Consider the following 22,803-nt stretch of genomic DNA (forward strand, 5'->3'; position numbering starts at 1 on the left):
GTCTAGAACACAACTGATGCTTTATCAAGCGTCTCCATACTTGAAAAACTGCGGAAAACTACTTTTAAACCGGAAATGACGGAATATTTACGTACATATTTACAGCGGGTCTATTCGCACGGGATTAGTATCACCTGAGGTCATTTGTCCGAACCTTTTTACTGAAGGTAAATCTTTACTGACATTGTCCGTGATGATCATGAGATGCACATTCAGACGGGACTAAAATCTCAGAGAAGCTCTGATAATCATTACTCTTTACCTCTCCTCTCCATGTTACACTAGTCCCGTCCGAATAGGGCTTTAGTTTAAATAATTTCTATGTGTGTTTGTAATTTGTAATTTACATGCTGTCGGTCTTGATGTTCTCTATTAGTAATCTCTTTTTATGTCATGAATTCATCAGTCATTCACGAAAAGCCGAAAAGAAACATGAGACGAACCAGGGCTGACAAGAGTCAAGACACTGTCAGTCATCTTCATTTATATAGCGCTTTAACACTGGTATAGGTCACTTAGTTTGAAGGGCTCCATTATTGATGATGAATGTTGATTTTTTTCTTTTTTCTTCAGTTGTCTCAGTGACACACCCCTGAACATACAGCATGTGTTTGCCATTTTACTCAATCTTTAAACTGCAGGTGGATTATTATGAACACAATATTTAGGGCCCGAGCACCGATGGTGTGAGGACCCTCTTGGAATTGCTCTGTTTATTATTATTATTCTTCTCCGCATTTAATTGCATTTTTGAGGGCCTAAACATGCTCGAAAACTCACAAAACTTTGCACACGCGTCAGAACTGGCGAAAATTTACATCTGATATAGGTTTCAGAATTGGACGGGGCAAAATGGCTCGATAGCGCCACCTATAAAAGTTCAACGGAGTGCGCCTCCCGCAACGTTCCACGTACGTGCACGAAATTCGGTACATACATGTAATCACCTAATACCTACAAAAAAGTCTCTTGGAGCATAGCCCTAAACACAACAGGAAGTCAGCCATTTTGAACTTCCTCTCAGATTTTTGTGCAGTTTTTGCCATTTTCATGCCTCGTACTTTAACGAACTCCTCCTACAGTTTTAATCTGATCATCTTCAAATTTGGTGAGTGTAATCTTAAGGCCTTTGCGACGTTAAATTGCGAAGATCTTGAGTTTTCGTCGAAGGGCGGGTCCTCGGCGGCCTGACAAATTTCGATGTTTCGCCATGAAACAGGAAGTTGCTGTAACTCAGGCATGGAATGTCCAATCTGCCCCGAACTTCACACGTTTGATAAGCGTTCTGTCCTGAACACATGACCATGCTCATATTCAGTTATAGTCATAGCGCCACCTGCTGGCAACAGGAAGTGACATGTTTAACACTGTTATGGACTCCTAATAACATATAAAAAAGTGCCAGCAAGTGCTAAACATGCTAACAACATACTAGAAGCATGCTAAAACATGCTAGCAAACTCTTAGCTAAGTGCTAAAGCATGCTATTTTTGCAATTAAATAGGAATTTGCTGTAACTCAGGCATGGAATGTCCAATCTGCCCCAAACTTCACACTTTTGATAATCGTTCTGTCCTGAACACATCTACATGAGAATATTCAGTTATAGTAATAGCGCCACCTACTGGTAACAGGAAGTGTCATGTTTAACACGTTGATGCCATTCTAGCAACATGTTAAAAATGCCATTGACTTCTAAACATGCTAGAAACATGTTAAAACATGCTAGCAATACTTAGCTAAGTGCTAAAGCATGCTAATTCAATGAAACAGGATGTTGTTGTTACTCAAGAAGGCAATGTCCAATCTGCGCCAAACTTCACACTTTTGATAAGCGTTCTGTCCTGGACACATGACCATGCTCATATTCAGTTACAGTCATAGCGCCACCTGCTGGCAACAGGAAGTGACATGTTAAACACTGTTGTGGACTCCTAATAACATATAAAAAAGTTCCAGCATGTGCTAAACATGCTAACAACATACTAGAAACATGTTAAAACATGCTAGCAAACACTTAGCTTAGTGCTTAAGCATGCTAATACTGCAATTAAATAGGAATTTGCTGAAACACAGGCACGGAATGTCCAGTCTGCCCCAAACGTCACACGTTTGATAAGAGTCATGGCCTGAACACATCTACATGAGAATATTCAGTTATAGTAATAGCGCCACCTACTGGTAACAGGAAGTGTCATGTTTAACACGTTGATGCCGTTCTAGCAACATGTTAAAAATGCCATTGACTTCTAAACATGCTAGAAACATGTTAAAACATGCTAGCAAAACTTAGCTAAGTGCTAAAGCATGTTAATTCAATGAAACAGGATGTTGTTGTTACTCAAGAAGGCAATGTCCAATCTGCGCCAAACTTCACTCTTTTGATAAGCGTTCTGTCCTGAACACATGACCATGCTCATATTCAGTTACAGTCATAGCGCCACCTGCTGGCAACAGGAAGTGACATGTTAAACACTGTTGTGGACTCCTAATAACATATAAAAAAGTTCCAGCATGTGCTAAACATGCTAACAACATACTAGAAACATGTTAAAAAATGCTAGCAAACACTTAGCTTAGTGCTAAAGCATGCTAATACTGCAATTAAATAGGAATTTGCTGTAACACAGGCACGGAATGTCCAGTCTGCCCCAAACTTCACACGTTTGATAAGAGTCATGGCCTGAACACATCTACATGAGAATATTCAGTTATAGTAATAGTGCCACCTACTGGTAACAGGAAGTGTCATGTTTAACACGTTGATGCCGTTCTAGCAACATGTTAAAAATACCATTGACTTCTAAACATGCTAGAAACATGTTAAAACATGCTAGCAATACTAAGCTAAGTGCTAAAGCATGCTAATATAATGAAACAGGATGTTGTTGTTACTCAAGAAGGCAATGTCCAATCTGCGCCAAACTTCACACTTTTGATAAGCGTTCTGTCTTGAACACATGACAATGCTCATATTCAGTTACAGTCAATGCGCCACCTGCTGGCAACAGGAAGTGACATGTTAAACACTGTTGTGGACTCCTAATAACATATTAAAAAAAATGCCAGTAGGTGCTTAACATCCTACCAACATACTAGAAACATGCTAAAACATACTAGTAAACACTATAAGTACTAAACCATACTATTACTACAATTAAATATGAATTTGCTGTAACTCAAACATACAATATCCAATCTGCCCCAAACTTCACATACTTGATAAAAGTCCTGCACTGAACACATCTACAAAGCAATATTCAGATATATAACCCCACCTACTGCCAACAGAAACTGAACTGGTTAACACAGTAATGCAGTACTAACCACATACCTATTGTGTACTAAGCATGCTAAAAACATACTAAACATGCTAGCAACTACTATATACTGTATACCTCCTTAAATGCACATTGCCCAACCATGCTCTGTCTTCCTAAAGCCAACGAGTGACGATGGCACGGGTGCGAGGGCCCTTTCATCGCTGCTTGCAGCTTTAATTCTAGATTGTGTTCCTCTAGCTTCCTCTGCTAGTTCTTCAGGTATTCCCCAGAGCTGTGTAACAAGAATAGAACACGAGGAGACCAACTTCACCAAGAAAAGACTAGACAGAGAGACCTGAGACTCAAACTGAGCCTTTCTGACTGACTCTGAGGCATCAGCTCAACTCTTAAAGCTGATTATGACCAAATACCCTTCTGTTTTTTATCAGCCCTGCAAATATATGAGCTTTGCAAGAGTGCACTGTTACACTTGACTTTTTATTAGCTTTTTATTTCCAATTGAAAACACTTTTTTATTTTTTTATTATTAAGTATTACATGCTAATTACAATCCAGCTTTTGAAGGTATTTTTGAATAGTGTTTCAGACTAAAGAACTCTTTGCTGGAGGTTGCTGCTAAATCATGATGTTCAAGTTTAGTCTGTTCTTTAGTGTATTATCATTCGGGTTGAACATGTTCTTTCTCCCATACTCGGGTAACAAAAATGGCTTTGTTTTCAGTGTTAGGTGGTTGTGTCATATGTGTCATTATGAATATTGTTGGGTTATATTAGTACTCATCACTGTGAAATAATAAAAGGGTATAGGTACATTAGTGAGCACTTGTGGTTGTTCCCTCACTGGATATTTACAAGAACGGATAACAGTGTAAGTGTGTAGCTTGAAATGCAATCCCAGGGATTCCCAGGGAAAGCAACAACTGGGAAGAATTTACATTAACTTGCACAGTGTGATATATTAGTAGCCATATGAAGTAGATTATGTCAAATATATGATTTATGACCCTTGGTTTATGGTTTTATGACAAGATGTCCTTATATGGGGGTTTTATGATGCCATGTGACCTTTGACCCTGTGTGGTTCTGGTGTGTTTATGGATATGTGTGTGTTTTTATGGATATGTGTGTTTATGGATATGTGTGTTTATGGATGTGTGTGTTTATGGATATGTGTGTGTTTATGGATGTGTGTGTTTATGGATATGTGTGTGTTTATGGATGTGTGTGTTTATGGATATGTGTGTTTATGGATATGTGTGTTTATGGATATGTGTGTGTTTATGACTGTAAGCTGCTCGGTGTGACAAGGAAGTGAATGTTTTTTCAGGGATGTTTTTATTATTGGTGGATACTGTCACGTTAAAGTAAGAAAATGTCACGTGTGATATGATAATAATTTTACATCCATTTAATTCTGATGCACTCAACGTTAAGATTTAAAGGATTGCATCATTACTTGATTTTAACAGGTTTTTCACATGTTTTCATTGTTATATCAAACACACATGGTAACACAGATGATCTAACATCATTCAACATACTTTTAACAAACCGGATTAAAATAAATAAAACATAATCTCCTTATTTGTTGCACTGTATCAGAATTGAGGTGTCATTATTGGATTTCATCTTTCTTTCACATGTTCTCCTAGAACATCAGGATGAGGGACAGATCCCGCAGGAAGAGGACGATTGAGTTTATCAGAACAATCACTGGATAAAGAGTAGACTGTATAAAATGTAACTTCCTGGCTCTTTTGTTTTTAAGCCCCTGACTTTTCCTGAAGACACAGGTATAAACATCTACTTGTACTGATCTTACAGTCTGGTCAGTGTAGAGGTGTCAGAATGGGCACATGTTGGGTCTCCCTGCCAGACAGGAATGCTTCAGATAGGAGATTTTAGGAGACTGTGGCGTCTTTGATTGTAAAACACCAGGTGATCGGCCTATCTTTTAATTGCTTGATGTTTCCTGAAACAAACTGCAATGCTAATACATAGCATCTACACAGAGAGGAAGAGGAGGGCCTGCGCCCCTGCCATGATGAACACAATCTTCATTTTCAATTTAGCAAACAGAGAGCAAACATATCCAGAAAACATGCTCAGAAATTCAAGGATCTATGATTTTAACCAGAGACAAAAAGACCTAATTTCACCGATGGTAAGTTCACTTCAACACATGTTTAAACCTTAAAATACTTGATAATTTAACGTCTTATTTCAAATAATTTGAACTATTATTCACTTTTTTATGTTTTGTTTATCTGTGTAAGTCAGTATATTGCGGTGTCCGCATGATGACTCTATATCACTGATGTAATGGATTAAAATACTTATACTTGATAATTTAACATCTTATTTTAAATAATATGAACTATTATTCACTATTTTATGGTTTATTTATCTATGTAAGGCTGTATAACGTTGTGTATTAGATTAAAATACTTATAGTTGATAATTGTATTCTTATCTCTTATCTCATATATATTTTGAAAATGTTTTTATTTATTTAACAATAGCCTAATGGATGTATTTCTTAAACTCATCGAGGAAAAGGACATCATCAAACAGTCTCATTTCAACATGGTGTTTAAAAGATTAAAACTAACTTTAAAAATAGTTATACTTAAATAAATTTCATCTTATTTCATATATTTCATATGGTTTATTTATCTGCAATGCTTTTATTTGTAAAACCTAATTTGTAACATTTCATCAGCTCCGACAGATTCAAAGAGCTGTGTGGACGTCCGCAGAGACAACACAGAGTCTCATTTCATCTCACTTCCACTCAAGTTTAAAACTTACCTTTAAATGCATATACTTAAATAAATGCCATCTTATTTCATATATTTTATATGTATTATTTATCAGCAATGCTATTTCTTAATTTCATTCACCCTGCTTGTATTCTCTCCCACAGACATTATGGACGCTGTCGTGAAATCTGAAAAATAAAATCCATGACAGATTTCTTCATGTTCATAATTTCACCAATCTGTGGACATTATCCACCAATAATAAAAACACCCCTGAAAAATCATTCACTTCCTTGTCACACCAAGCAGCTTACAGTCATAAACACACACATATCCATAAACACACCAGAACCACACAGGGTCAAAGGTCACATGGCATCATAAAACACCCATATAAGGACATCCTGTCATAAAACCATAAATCAAGGGTCATAAATCATTTTTGACATAAGCTACTTCATATAGCTACTTATATTTCCTGCAGTTGTGTACTTACAATATCCCAAAAGTTCCAAAAGATTTTTAATTTCAGAGAAATCTTTTAGAGCTGCGGGCTGGACGACACCAGCACATACGCTAGGAAATAGCCCATGTGTCGAGCTGGTTGCTCTCCGTGAGCGCTCCGCAGATGGGAGTTTTACTTACTCAAACATGTTCTGAGGGCAGAAAGGAAAATGATTGGTTTACAGCTTCAACCAATGAAACTGAAGCAAGGGCGGGGTTTAGACGTTTGAATTTGATGTGCGCTGCGGTCTGCGGAGGGATTCTTGAGGAATAGTCGGAATAAAAGACAGATGTTCGTGGGAGAACGCATTTATTGCAAGGTAAGTGAATTTACTACTATATTTTGTCACAATTCAACATCCTCTAACGTTTACTAAGATAATAAGCGAACATTTAAAATGCACAGAACTAATATCACCGTCTAAATATCGTATTGTGTGCATTTTGATTTGACTGTTTCATCAGTCGACCAAAACAAAGCTGCTTATGGGGTAACTGGTGTAAAACATGCTTTTCCAATGGTACCTCGCTGTCTGTTAAATTGATATGCGAGAACAGAACTCGTTCAAATTTTCCGCGATATTTCAACGCCGGTCAAAATGATACATCTCCCGCCTTAGCGCTGCTCTCAGGGCAGGAGTACTCAATAGATTCAAATCGCTGTTATTTTTAGTGTATTTCGCGCTGCTCTCAGGGCAGGAGTACTCAATAGATTCAATGCTGTTATTTTTAGTGTATTACGCGCTGCTCTCAGGGCAGGAGTAATAGATTCAAATCTATTATTTTTAAGCGCTGCTCTCAGGGCAGGAGTACTCAATAGATTCAAATCGCTGTTATTTTTAGTGTATTACGCGCTGCTCTCAGGGCAGGAGTACTCAATAGATTCAAATCGCTGTTATTTTTAGTGTATTACGCGCTGCTCTCAGGGCAGGAGTACTCAATAGATTCAAATCGCTGTTATTTTTAGTGTATTATGCGCTGTTCTCAGGGCAGGAGTCCTCAATAGATTCAAATTGCTGTTATTTTAGTGTATTATGCGCTGCTCTCAGGGCAGGAGTACTCAATAGATTCAAATCGCTGTTATTTTTAGTGTATTAAGCGCTGCTCTCAGGGCAGGAGTACTCGATAGATTCAAATCGCTGTTATTTTAGTGTATTATGCGCTGCTCTCAGGGCAGGAGTACTCAATAGATTCAAATCGCTGTTATTTTTAGTGTATTAAGCGCTGCTCTCAGGGCAGGATTACTCGATAGATTCAAATTGCTGTTATTTTAGTGTATTACGTGCTGCTCTCAGGGCAGGAGTACTCGATAGATTCAAATCGCTGTTATTTTTAGTGTATTATCCGCTGCTCTCAGGGCAGGAGTACTCGATAGATTCAAATCGCTGTTATTTTAGTGTATTATGCGCTGCTCTCAGGGCAGGAGTACTCGATAGATTCAAATCGCTGTTATTTTTAGTGTATTATCTGCTGCTCTCAGGGCAGGAGTACTCAATAGATTCAAATTGCTGTTATTTTAGTGTATTATGCGCTGCTCTCAGGGCAGGAGTACTCGATAGATTCAAATCGCTGTTATTTTTAGTGTATTAAGCGCTGCTCTCAGGGCAGGAGTACTCGATAGATTCAAATCGCTGTTATTTTAGTGTATTATGCGCTGCTCTCAGGGCAGGAGTACTCAATAGATTCAAATCGCTGTTATTTTAGTGTATTACGCGCTGCTCTCAGGGCAGGAGTACTCAATAGATTCAAATTGCTGTTATTTTAGTGTATTATGCGCTGCTCTCAGGGCAGGAGTACTCGATAGATTCAAATCGCTGTTATTTTAGTGTATTACGCGCTGCTCTCAGGGCAGGAGTACTCGATAGATTCAAATCGCTGTTATTTTTAGTGTATTATCTGCTGCTCTCAGGGCAGGAGTACTCAATAGATTCAAATTGCTGTTATTTTAGTGTATTATGCGCTGCTCTCAGGGCAGGAGTACTCGATAGATTCAAATCGCTGTTATTTTTAGTGTATTAAGCGCTGCTCTCAGGGCAGGAGTACTCGATAGATTCAAATCGCTGTTATTTTAGTGTATTATGCGCTGCTCTCAGGGCAGGAGTACTCAATAGATTCAAATCGCTGTTATTTTAGTGTATTATGCGCTGCTCTCAGGGCAGGAGTACTCGATAGATTCAAATCGCTGTTATTTTTAGTGTATTATGCGCTGCTCTTAGGGCAGGAGTACTCAATAGATTCAAATTGCTGTTATTTTTAGTGTATTACGCTCTGCTCTCAGGGCAGGAGTACTCAATAGATTCAAATCGCTGTTATTTTTACGCGCTGCTCTCAGGGCAGGAGTACTCAATAGATTCAAATCGCTGTTCTTTTTAGTGTATTACGCGCTGCTCTCAGGGCAGGAACACTCAATAGATTCAAATCACTTTTATTTTTAGTGTATTATGCGCTGCTCTCAGGGCAGGAGTACTCAATAGATTCAAATCGCTTTTATTTTTGTGTATTACGCGCTGCTCTCAGGGCAGGAGTACTTGGATTCAAATCACTTTTATTTTTAGTGTATTTCGCGCTGCTCTCAGGGCAGGAGTACTCAATAGATTCAAATCACAGTTATTTTTAGTGTATTTCGTGCTGCTCTCAGGGCAGGAGTACTCAATAGATTCAAATCACAGTTATTTTTAGTGTATTACGCGCTGCTCTCAGGGCAGGAGTACTCAATAGATTCAAATCGCTGTTATTTTTGTGTATTACGCGCTGCTCTTAGGGCAGGAGTACTCAATAGATTCAAATCGCATTTATTTTAGTGTATTACGCGCTGCTCTCAGGGCAGGAGTACTCAATAGATTCAAATCGCTTTTATTTTTGTGTATTACGCGCTGCTCTCAGGGCAGGAGTACTCAATAGATTAAAATCGCTGTTATTTTTAGTGTATTACGCGCTGCTCTCAGGGCAGGAGTACTCAATAGATTCAAATCACTGTTATTTTAGTGTATTACGCGCTGCTTTCAGGGCAGGAGTACTCAATAGATTCAAATCGCTGTTATTTTAGTGTATTATGCGCTGCTCTCAGGGAAGGAGTACTCAATGGATTCAAATCGCTGTAATTTTAGTGTATTACGCGCTGCTCTTAGGGCAGGAGTACTCAATAGATTCAAATCGCATTTATTTTAGTGTATTACGCGCTGCTCTCAGGGCAGGAGTACTCAATAGATTCAAATCACAGTTATTTTTAGTGTCTTTCGTGCTGCTCTCAGGGCAGGAGTACTCAATAGATTCAAATCGCTGTTATTTTAGTGTATTACGCACTGCTCTTAGGGCAGGAGTATTCATATTCAAATCGCTTTTATTTTAGTGTATTACGCACTGCTCTCAGGGCAGGAGTACTCAGTAGATTCAAATCGCTGTTATTTTTAGTGTATTACGCGCTGCTCTCAGGGTAGGAGTACTCAATAGTTTCAAATCACTGTTATTTTAGTGTATTATGCGCTGCTCTCAGGGCAGGAGTACTCAATAGATTCAAATCACTGTTATTTTTAGTGTATTACGTGCTGCTCTCAGGGCAGGAGTACTCAATAGATTCAAATCGCTGTTATTTTAGTGTATTACGCGCTGCTCTCAGGGCATGAGTACTCAATAGATTCAAATCACTGTTATTTTTAGTGTATTACGTGCTGCTCTCAGGGCAGGAGTACTCAATAGATTCAAATCGCTGTTATGTATTACGCGCTGCTCTCAGGGCAGGAGTACTCAATAGATTCAAATCGCTGTTATTTTTAGTGTATTACGCACTGCTCTTAGGGCAGGAGTACTCAATAGATTCAAATCGCTTTTATTTTTAGTGTATTACGCACTGCTCTTAGGGCAGGAGTATTCATATTCAAATCGCTTTTATTTTAATGTATTATGCACTGCTCTCAGGGCAGGAGTATTCATATTCAAATCGCTGTTATTTTAGTGTATTACGCGCTACTCTCAGGGCAGGAGTACTCAATAGATTCAAATCGCAGTTATTTTTAGTGTATTACGAGCTGCTCTCAGGGCAGGAGTACTCGATAGATTCAAATTGCTGTTATTTTAGTGTATTACACGCTGCTCTCAGGGCAGGAGTACTCAATAGATTCAAATCACTGTTATTTTAGTGTATTACGTGCTGCTCTCAGGGCAGGAGTACTCGATAGATTCAAATTGCTGTTATTTTAGTGTATTACACGCTGCTCTCAGGGCGAGTACTCAATAGATTCAAATCGCTGTTCTTTTAGGGCAATACTCCAAGCTGTCAGGGAAGGAGTTCTTAAGAGATTCTAATTGCTTTGCATTTTCCTAGAAATGAAGTCCTGTAATATTCCTGTATTGCAGGAATATACAGTAGTATTGATACTATGTGCTCTAATAATTTGATACACTAAGCTCAGTTCTAGAATAATTATATTTTTCTCTATAACTAATCATTGTTAATAAAAAAAAAAAACCTCACTCATAAAAACATTCAGTAAAAATGGCTGTCAGCTCCTATTCTTCATTCTTCAGGGCATCACTTTTGTAAAACTAAAGCAAAGTTGTCCCACAATACCAAAATATACAGTACAAAATACTCTTTTTTTTTTTCTGTTTATATTTTTGCTGGTTTTATAGTCTAGTAAATCTATAGCCCTACACATTTTTAAGGGTAGGCTATATTTGATTCTTTTTAATCGTTTTGTTGTTACATAAGTAGACCATTTCTTTTTGGTCTATTATTAACTTGTTATTTTATCTCATTCTTCAGTTACCTGAATGAGCTGGCAGAAACTGGATGAATAAAAGGAGCCAACACTGAAGATGCCTGATGCTACCCAGTCTATGATTAAGGCCTGGATGCAAAGATGGAGAGCGTTTGGTTCCACCTGATACAAGCACACAATCTCAGTGTTGATTTTGTGATGCATAAATGTGATTGCAAAATGTGTATCTATGTTCAAATAGTTAATTTTCCACTGAGTATTGCAGAGAAACAAAGACACTTAATTTCAGGGTTCCTAGGCAATTTGGAAAAGTTTGGCATTTGATTTGAGTAATTTCCAAGTATGGAAAAATATTTTTGTTTCCATACTTTTCCCACCATTCTGTTTTCCAAAATATAAAATTAAGATTTTCTAAAAATACATTTATCAAAAGCAGATTGAATTCATGGCAAAAGTTTAGTGATCATTTAGAGATTGTTTGTCTTTATCATAAGCGAGTCTCTTTTGAATATCACTAAATTAATGTGCATTTACCCCTCTACCAGCAACAGATAAAGGAGCAGACTACCATTTAACTTAGTGGTCATGCAACATCAAACCACACAGGTTATAAAGCATTTTAGGTTTCTTCTCATCCTGTTAGTGCTTATCACTTCCAGAAAACTTTTGTACTGATTGTACTGTATACCAAAAATGTAATGTTTTATGAAACATTAATGTTTAATATGGTTAGAAAAAAACTAGAGAGAGGATTGCAATTTTAAGTCTGTGTGGAAAAGTGTAAGATTGAAAATAATTAAAGATATTTGAAAATGAACAAAAACATTTTCTTTTACTGTTTCAATTCCCCTTTCTTACCACAGGGTACCATTTGGAATTCCTAAAGGCAGAGGTGCTGATAGTGCTCAAGGCCTGTAGGTCAAAATGTGTGTACTTCGGGGGTCTACGAATTGTCACACCTTTTACAATGGGGGAAATTGTAATTATCTGATTAGTCGATTTGAACGTCTCACATTTGGGTTACAGACACATGGTCAAGGAAGGCATCAAAGATTATAACAGTTTCTCTGTCCTTTTTATTCTTTGGCTCTCTTTGTCTCTTTCTACACCCTCTCCCTCTCTTTATATCTCTCAGGAAACACTTTACATATATGGGGGGTACAATTAATGGTATTTTGGGATGGGATAAGTTTTTATCATCACATCTATTTTGTAACTTTAAGTGTAACCATATATAGTGTCATTAGACCCTTTCAATTACATATAATGTGCTAACTAGTTTTGATTAGGTATTGACTTTGACGTGCTACCTATTGCAAAACAATATCGTCACTCTATAGCAGCAATCTGCCACATATTTAGCTGTTGTTACAACTTGTAACTACGCTTATTTCCGTTGTTGATATAAGTAGCAGTGGGTGGTAATAGACAAGAAATCTACAGTTTTCCACCATCTTACTGATAACGTTTCTTTAGTCATTCGGCAGCCTGAACCCCTGTAGGAAATACATCCTTACAAAAGTATGGAATTTTGATTTCATTTAATGACTGAACAAAAATGTATTGTAAATAACTAGTTTACTAATTATATTTTTATTGGACTGTCTTTTGGTCCAATTTTGCAAAATAACCAATTCAAGCATAATTATGACTTTCCTTTTTTATTGTATTACAAAACATTTCCAGTGAATTAAATGTATAAAACAGAAACATATCACAAAAAAATGCAGAGCAAAGATGTAGCCTATCATTAAACTGTTGTTCATATCATTATTCTTAGAGGTTTTTAATTGCTTTATGATTTTTATTTTAGACGGGTGTCATTGAACTTGAATGGGCTTCCTGTTAAACCAGGCCCAACGCTACGGGTCGCCTGGTCAAATGTCTGTCAGTTCCTCCTTAAATTCTCCAGAAGTGTAGGTCTTCCTGCAAATGAATTACATAAAGATGTTGGTTTCAATGTAAGCTGATAGTCATAAAAAAACAAAATGTAAAATGTATTTCACCTGAAAGCTTCAGTTTTTGGATATTGCACAATGAACATCCTCATTTTAAAATATTTCCTGGACTATTTCTTTTGTGGAGTAAACTTGGTGCAAGGGACATTAATGAAACCTTATTGTAACTGGTACCAATGTAAACAAATAAAATTACTTGTAAAAATCTTAAGATCTTTAAGCTAAAATAAATTTATAATGCCCTCAAAACAGCACTAAGGACACAGTTATATTGTCACATGCTTATCACAGTTAGTGCATGTTGAAGTCAATTTGAATCGGAGTAATCCTTCCCTGAGAGCAGCGCGTAATACACTAAAAATAACAGCGATTTGAATCTATTGAGTACTCCTGCCCTGAGAGCAGCGCGTAATACACTAAAATAACAGCGATTTGAATCTATTGAGTACTCCTGCCCTGAGAGCAGCGCATAATACACTAAAATAACAGCGATTTTAATCTATTGAGTACTCCTGCCCTGAGAGCAGCGCATAATACACAAAAATAACAGCGATTTGAATCTATTGAGTACTCCTGCCCTGAGAGCAGCGCGTAATACACTAAAATAACAGCGATTTGAATCTATTGAGTACTCCTGCCCTGAGAGCAGCGCATAATACACTAAAATAACAGCGATTTTAATCTATTGAGTACTCCTGCCCTGAGAGCAGCGCATAATACACAAAAATAACAGCGATTTGAATCTATTGAGTACTCCTGCCCTGAGAGCAGCGCGTAATACACAAAAATAAAAGCGATTTGAATCTATTGAGTATTCCTGCCCTGAGAGCAGCGCATAATACACTAAAAATAAAAGTGATTTGAATCTAAGTACTCCTGCCCTGAGAGCAGCGCGTAATACACTAAAAATAACAGCGATTTGAATCTATTGAGTACTCCTGCCCTGAGAGCAGCGCGTAATACACTAAAATAACAGTGATTTGAATCTATTGAGTACTCCTGCCCTAAGAGCAGCGCATAATACACTAAAAAACAGCGATTTGAATCTATTGAGTACTCCTGCCCTGAGAGCAGCGCATAATACACTAAAAATAACAGCGATTTGAATCTATTGAGTACTCCTGCCCTGAGAGCAGCGCCTAATAGACTAAAAATAACAGTGATTTTAATCTATTGAGTACTCCTGCCCTGAGAGCAGCACGTAAAAATAACAGCGATTTGAATCTATACTCCTGCCCTGAGAGCAGCGCCTAATACACTAAAAATAACAGCAATTTGAATCTATTGAGTACTCCTGCCCTGAGAGCAGCGGATAATGCACTAAAAATAACAGCAATTTGAATCTATTGAGTACTCCTGCCCTGAGAGCAGCGGATAATACACTAAAAATAACAGCAATTTGAATCTATCGAGTACTCCTGCCCTGAGAGCAGCGCATAATACACTAAAATAACAGCAATTTGAATCTATTGAGTACTCCTGCCCTGAGAGCAGCGCGTAATACACTAAAATAACAGCGATTTTAATCTATTGAGTACTCCTGCCCTGAGAGCAGCGCGTAATACACTAAAATAACAGCAATTTGAATCTATCGAGTAGTCCTGCCCTGAGAGCAGCGCGTAATACACTAAAATAACAGCGATTTGAATCTATTGAGTACTCCTGCCCTGAGAGCAGCACGAAATACTCAAAAAATAACTGCGATTTGAATCTATCGAGTGCTCCTGCCCTGAGAGCAGCGCGCCGCGTAATACACTAAAAATAACAGCAATTTGAATCTATCGAGTACTCCTGCCCTGAGAGCAGCGCTTAATACACTAAAAATAATCGATTTGAATCTATTACTCCTGCCCTGAGAGCAGCGCATAATACACTAAAATAGCAGCAATTTGAATCTATCGAGTACTCCTGCCCTGAGAGCAGCGCTTAATACACTAAAAATAATCGATTTGAATCTATTGAGTACTCCTGCCCTGAGAGCAGCGCGTAATACACAAAAAATAATCGATTTGAATCTATTACTCCTGCCCTGAGAGCAGCGCATAATACACTAAAAATAACAGCGATTTGAATCTATTGAGTACTCCTGCCCTGAGAGCAGCGCTTAATACACTAAAAATAATCGATTTGAATCTATTACTCCTGCCCTGAGAGCAGCGCATAATACACTAAAAATAACAGCGATTTGAATCTTTTGAGTACTCCTGCCCTGAGAGCAGCGCATAATACACTAAAAATAACAGCGATTTGAATCTTTTGAGTACTCCTGCCCTGAGAGCAGCGCGAAATACACTAAAAATAACAGCGATTTGAATCTATTGAGTACTCCTGCCCTGAGAGCAGCGCATAATACACTAAAAATAACAGCGATTTGAATCTTTTGAGTGCTCCTGCCCTGAGAGCAGCGCATAATACACTAAAAATAACAGCGATTTGAATCTTTTGAGTACTCCTGCCCTGAGAGCAGCGCGAAATACACTAAAAATAACAGCGATTTGAATCTTTTGAGTACTCCTGCCCTGAGAGCAGCGCATAATATACTAAAAATAACAGCGATTTGAATCTATTGAGTACTCCTGCCCTGAGAGCAGCGCATAATACACTAAAAATAACAGCGATTTGAATCTTTTGAGTACTCCTGCCCTGAGAGCAGCGCGAAATACACAAAAAATAACAGCGATTTGAATCTATCGAGTACTCCTGCCCTGAGAGCAGCGCATAATACACTAAAAATAACAGTGATTTGAATTGAGTACTCCTGCCCTGAGAGCAGCGTGTAATAAACTAAAAATAAAAGTGATTTGAATCTATTGAGTACTCCTGCCCTGAGAGCAGCGCATAATACACTAAAATAGCAGCAATTTGAATCTATTGAGTACTCCTGCCCTGAGAGCAGCGCGAAATACACTAAAAATAACAGCGATTTGAATCGAGCTCCTGCCCTGAGAGCAGCGCTAAGGCGGGAGATGTATCATTTTGACCGGCGTTGAAATATCGCGGAAAATTTTAACGAGTTCTGTTCTCGCATATCAATTTAACAGACAGCGAGGTACCATTGGAAAAGCATGTTTTACACCAGTTACCCCATAAGCAGCTTTGTTTTGGTCGACTGATGAAACAGTCAAATCAAAATGCATACAATACGATATTTAGACGATGATATTAGTTCTGTGCATTTTAAATGTTCGCTTATTATCTTTGTAAACGTTAGAGGATGTTGAATTGTAACAAAATATAGTAGTAAATTCACTTACCTTGCAATAAATGCGTTCTCCCACGAACATCTGTCTTTTATTCCGACTATTCCTCAAGAATCCCTCCGCAGACCGCAGCGCACATCAAATTCAAACGTCTAAACCCCGCCCTTGCTTCAGTTTCATTGGTTGAAGCTGTAAACCAATCATTTTCCTTTCTGCCCTCAGAACATGTTTGAGTAAGTAAAACTCCCATCTGCGTGAGCTCCCTTCACATGAAGCCAGCTTCACTGTTAGCCCGGCTCGTAGTGTCGGCTTGCTGCGCCATTCCCCTCCTATGGACTGGATACGTGCGCCCAGTGGCGTAACTTTGTTTTAAAAAGTGGGTAGGACAGGTAGGGGTGGGGGTTGCAAATACAATGCTAAATCAGATATATGTACAATAACATTACGATGTCCAGCAATCGATTTAAATAGTAGGCTACATGGGGTCTTATCATTTCCAGTTTGGTTTGAGATGTGCTGGTGACAGAGACGCATTCAGAAGTGCTCTTTCAGGAGTGCTGAGGACAGAGACGCATTCTTTTTTTTTTCTCTCTCTTTCGCGCAGGTCATGTTTTGAAAGACGATGTCCTGTAGTTTACTAATGTAAATAAATAAAAATGTATACAAAAAATGTGATGATGTCCGACTCATTTTATGAAGAAGAAAGCCTTAAGCTTTCAAAAAGCATTAGACATATGACCCACTTTTCTGCTTCATAAGTACCATGTTGACAATATGACATGACGTGGTTTAATGATCCTAAGGGACTGTTCGTTTTTTTATTTAAGGGGCTACCGGAGGAGTTTTGAGATCTATAGTCAAAATAGACTTGACCCTCCCTTCGCCAGCAATACATTTTTCTGTGACCCTCCAAAATGATTGTGAAAAAAAGCATGATCCTCCCCGATAATTTATTGATTACTTCTGTACTGGTTTGCGCTTGGCAAAGATGTTCAGATAGCCATTGTTTTTGTTTTTTACAACCATGACAAACGACTTAAACTCTGCTTTCTCATCTTACTAGGGCTGTAACAGACCAAACCTATGATTCAGTTCAAATTTCTCTCTCATATTGCTCCTCATAACCACTGAAAACTGTCAAAAAATCAAACCCAAAGTTATGGACGTTAAGTTAAAAGTGGTGGGTACAAAATGACTCATGACGAAATCTCCACTGAAATCGACGCCTATGTTTAATCCACTGGATAACCTCACTACCACTGGAAAAAGTTAACTCGCAAAACGCTCCATTTACACGTGAACCGCTCTCAAACACAACTTTCAGAAGCTGTACAAAATTCAATGAGAATAAAACATATTACTCAAAATAAGAATCACAAGCTTCAAAAGTAAAAAAGAAAAAGAAAAAAACTTTTCAGGCTTATTTTCAGTGTCGAGCAACAACAACCTTCCAACAGCACAGAATAACTCTACACCTGCAGACTCGACAACAACACATGAAAGAGACACAGAGACACACTTCCTTAAAGAACTTCCTGTCTGGTTTCCGTATATACGCTCAATCTCACTCTTCTTGCAAAACTCCTACTTTCTTACTCACTAAAACACACATTGCAGTGAGATGCACTTGTGCTGCAAAACACTAAACACAATCCACTAAGCAAAATTATGTCCAAAAGACGTCTTGTTGTGGCCATATTTGTGCGCAAAAAACGTGCCAAAAGTGTAAGCGCGGAAAAATGGAAGTCAGAGGAATACAGATATATTTATTTTCCTTAAGCATGAAGTTGCAGTTTCACAATGCATAGATTCAATTCAAATTTCAATTCAATTCAATTCAAATTTATTTGTATAGCGCTTTTCACAATACATATTGTTTCAAAGCAGCTTTACAGAAAGTGCACTTCAGAAATGTACATAGAAAAATACAGTTAGTTAATCATGTATTAATTTAGGGCATAACATATCGGCAGCATTGAGTCGTCTCTTCACAGGCGTCGAGTCGTCTCTTCACGGGCGTCGAGTCGTCTCTTCACGGGCGTGGAGTCGTCTCTTCAAGGGCGTGGAGTCGTCTCTTCACAGGCGTGGAGTCGTCTCTTCACGGGCGTCGAGTCGTCTCTTCACGGGCGTCGAGTCGTCTCTTCACGGGCGTCGAGTCGTCTCTTCACGGGCGTGGAGTCGTCTCTTCACGGGCGTGGAGTCGTCTCTTCACGGGCGTGGAGTCGTCTCTTCACGGGCGTGGAGTCGTCTCTTCACGGGCGTGGAGTCGTCTCTTCACGGGCGTGGAGTCGTCTCTTCACGGGCGTGGAGTCGTCTCTTCACGGGCGTGGAGTCGTCTCTTCACGGGCGTCGCGTCGTCTCTTCACGGGCGTCGAGTCGTCTCTTCACGGGCGTGGAGTCGTCTCTTCACGGGCGTCGAGTCGTCTCTTCACGGGCGTGGAGTCGTCTCTTCACGGGCGTGGAGTCGTCTCTTCACGGGCTTTGAGTCGTCTCTTCACGGGCGTCGAGTCGTCTCTTCACGGGCGTCGAGTCGTCTCTTCACGGGCGTCGAGTCGTCTCTTCACGGGCGTCGAGTCGTCTCTTCACGGGCTTCGAGTCGTCTCTTCACGGGCGTGGAGTCGTCTCTTCACAGGCGTGGAGTCGTCTCTTCACGGGCTTCGAGTCGTCTCTTCACGGGCGTCGAGTCGTCTCTTCACGGGCGTCGAGTCGTCTCTTCACGGGCGTCGAGTCGTCTCTTCACGGGCGTCGAGTCGTCTCTTCACGGGCGTCGAGTCGTCTCTTCACGGGCGTCGAGTCGTCTCCTCACGGGCGTCGAGTCGTCTCCTCACGGGCGTCGAGTCTCTTCACGGGCGTCGAGTCGTCTCTTCACGGGCGTCGAGTCGTCTCTTCACGGGCGTCAAGTCGTCTCTTCATGGGTGTTGGGGCATCTGAAGTTTCCATGAAAGGCTGGATACAAACTGGAGCTGACGAACTCTATTCTGACGAACTAGCGTCCCGAGATAACAACAGAAAAGCAGATGGGAAATAATTAGCATAGCTGCTGTTCATAATATTAATGCATTCAATCTTATTCAACTGTAGTATAAAAGGTAGTATTATGCGAACGCTTGGCTAAAGAGATGCGTCTTTAATCTAGTTTTAAACTGGGACAGCGAGTCTGAGCCTCGAACAATATCAGGAAGGCCATTCCAGAGTTTAGGAGCTAAATGTGAAAACGTCCTTATCCGATATCCACTAAAGGATATCTAAGTCCTTTAGTGGACTTAGATATCCTAGGAATGACCAGAAGCCTCGAATGGGCTCCTTGCACATAGCAACCTGACGTCATATCCGCAACGGGTAAATACGGCCCGCTCTTTTCCTGTTTGGTGAAATATGGCGGTGGCGTAAACAGCGGAAAATGAGCCTTAAAAAAGATAGAGTTTTTTTCCAGAGGCAACAGAGAAAATATCATGAACATTGTTGTGTTCCCACATGCACGTCATCATCTAAATTCAACGTTTTAAGTTACCATGGATTTCCCAGCGATGTTGAACTCAGAAAGCGGTGGCTGGTGAATATTCGTCGTGATGAGTTCATTGTCACAGGACACAGCAAAGTCTGTAGTTTGCACTTCACACCGGAGCAGATCATTCAGCCGAAAACACCGGAGGGGAAAAGGCAACTAAAGAAAGGAGCTGTCCCGGTATTGTTCCAGTGGAATGATTACTCCATCCCATCACCAAGACTGAGCGTTTGGGACAGAGTAAGCAAACTTCAGCCTGAGCTGGCATCAGCAGAAGATGGGCAACATATGGACTGCACTCCTGCTGCTGATCATGACTATTCATCTGTCCCAGAACCCGCTTTCATGGACTCGGCAATCGCCGAAAACACAAATTTAAAAGAAGAAATTGACTCATTAAAGAAAGAGATACAGGAGCTGAAAATTAGCCAACCCTGACCGCCTAAAGAGTTCTTTATCACTTATTGACCCCTCATAGAGTGAAGAGATTAAGGTCACTGGACCATGAGGGGCGATCCCGATAAGTCCTTTCATTGTACAGTGAGATTTGTACGTAGAAAACATCTCACTATGGAGGAGAGGCAAGGATGGCGTCTGGCACTTGAGCTCTGTACAGTCAACTATTATCTGAGTATCGGAGAAGTCTTTGAAATCATCAGGAAGGCGAGCTTTAACATCTTCAGGCTCAATCCAGATAGCCACCGAGCCCAAGAGTGTGTACAGGTAGTTGGTCCACGAACAGATAATGCGGCTTACAGTAGAGGTGTGAATGTTGAAACGATTTACCAAGTCCTGCTCCTTTAAACCAACGGACAAGTACATTAGGAAAAGGACTAGCTCATCGATGGGTTGCAATGATTGTCTCTGGTGAGAAAACACACACACACAAACATCATTAAACCTAATGTAACCTCTCTAGTCTAATAGATAAAAGGATGTGCAATTATCATTACTGCTGTTGGTCTATAATTAAAATACAACAGCAATAATACTCTACATGTTACTGGAAATTCCAAATGTGGGACTGTGACTGCAATAGGCTACTCAGGCACCTTACTTATTTATTGATTTATACCTAGGGTGACCATATTCTGAGAATCCAAATGAGAGGACACCCTCCCCAGCATGGGCGTGACTAACGACCCCCCCCCCCAACTCAAATCTATAAATTAATATGGATTCAAGTTAGAAAATACTCAATCTAATATCAGAATGTTGAGGTAAATGCAGTCAGATGTCATTTTCATGGTTTGCTTTGAAAAACCACCATAATAAATCAAATAAACTAAAGAATATTTATATATATTTGCAGAAAAATATTATTAATTATTAATGATCATCATTAATGACAACTGCAACAGCATTAATGACAACATTATTATTAATGACAACTGCAAAAACCAACCGTGTGTGTGGAACGGACAGATGTTACTGCTTCATTCAATTTTTCAGCAGCTTTGGCCCTCGACGCACGAACCATTTTATGCACCGATGGTTCAACCAATCTCCAAAACAGCATAAGGTTATGGTAACTGGGAAATCTATGGGAACGGAACAGAAAGAGTACACAACTTTACAATATGGTCACGTATGGTCCAAGTTACTAAGGTCAGGGATATCTTGTTCGCATCTTACCGTGTATAGAATCAAATGTCATCGTCAGAGTGGGCGAATCTTTGTAATCCAAATTTACAGCTAATTTTCAGCTCCTGTATCTCTTTCTTTAATGAGTTTAATGAATTACTTCTTTTAAATTTGTGTTTTCGTCGATTGCCGAGTCCATGAAAGCTGATGAGTAATAAGGGGAAGACATGGAGGACCCGGGGCATTCTTAAGCAGCTCTGTGCATTGTGTTAGAAGTTTCGTTTCCCCATTGTTGTCACCAGGGGCATATCCAGTGGATCTAGGCCGCTGTACACCTCGGCCACACGAAGTACCGACAGGTCAGGAAGAGGGCCAGTCATTCCTCTGTAGAGGGTGCTCCTTTTAATAAAAAATATCATAAAGAGGTACTTAATTTGACATAACAATGGGGGAAACAACTCATGAAAATAATTGTTAAGTTAATATTTATTTACCGTAATCCTCCTTTACCCATCCGACCCTGCACAGGCTTAACAACCACCATCTTCCCATCTGGACCTGGTTTTACACCCTGTGAAATTGTGATAAAATACATGTTAAAATACACTCATAATTTTGAGAATTTATTAAACAGAGGTTCTATTTTGCAGCTACTGGTACATACTATTGCATGACATACATCTATGCAAACTATCCCATATGAACCATGCTTTGCTATGAAACTTACTGCTGTTCGGGGTTTGTGCTATTGTTGCTCGGATTCTGTACAGCTGTGTATAGGAGGAACCACTGGCACACCTAGCTGGGAGAAGTGAGCTGTCTGGAATAATAGGGCAACTGTGTGGTTGCATAGAGCTGTCCCCGCCACACATGAGCATCTGCACCGCACCATAATTACAGGATCTGTGTCCCTGAGGACCATCTGTCGATAGATCAGTCGTAATTACTCTATATGGTCATGTTGGACTTGTGAACTGTTGGCATGAATGTATCCTTCTTAAAAGGTTGTATCACCGATTTCTGGCCCAAAAATAAATCATCACATTCACCAATTGCTACGTCACTCTGTTGATGTTCAAATAAAACAGAGAGCTAGCTCGCTACTCCCTCCCTCCCCCTCCCTTCCGTGCAATTGAAACTCTCCTAAATGTGCATCTCGTTGGTTATATGTTGGAACACTTTGTTTTGCTTTTGAGTGGGTGGTGAACACTTGTTGATAACAAGTGTTTTTGTGTACAGATCTCGGAGCCTAGGCTGCTAGCGGATCGTTCGGAAAGATTAGATGAATG

The 22,803-nt window shown here is 39.6% G+C and overlaps 2 long non-coding RNA genes across 2 annotated transcripts in view; both read right to left on the reverse strand.

Annotated features, from left to right (window-relative positions):
- LOC309477040 overlaps nt 1–22,803 on the reverse strand; it is a 271,762-nt gene that overhangs the window by 106,883 nt on the left and 142,076 nt on the right. The window lies entirely within an intron of this gene.
- LOC309477049 lies at nt 21,798–22,610 on the reverse strand. The gene is made up of 3 exons (XR_014198501.1): nt 22,242–22,610; nt 22,009–22,085; nt 21,798–21,913 (listed from the first exon to the last, which is right to left on the reverse strand). It is a non-coding gene; the product is annotated as an uncharacterized lncRNA (long non-coding RNA).

The sequence above is a fragment of the Leuciscus leuciscus genome, assembly GCF_965113295.1.
Source record: "Leuciscus leuciscus genome assembly, chromosome: 16".
NCBI lineage: Eukaryota > Metazoa > Chordata > Actinopteri > Cypriniformes > Leuciscidae > Leuciscus > Leuciscus leuciscus.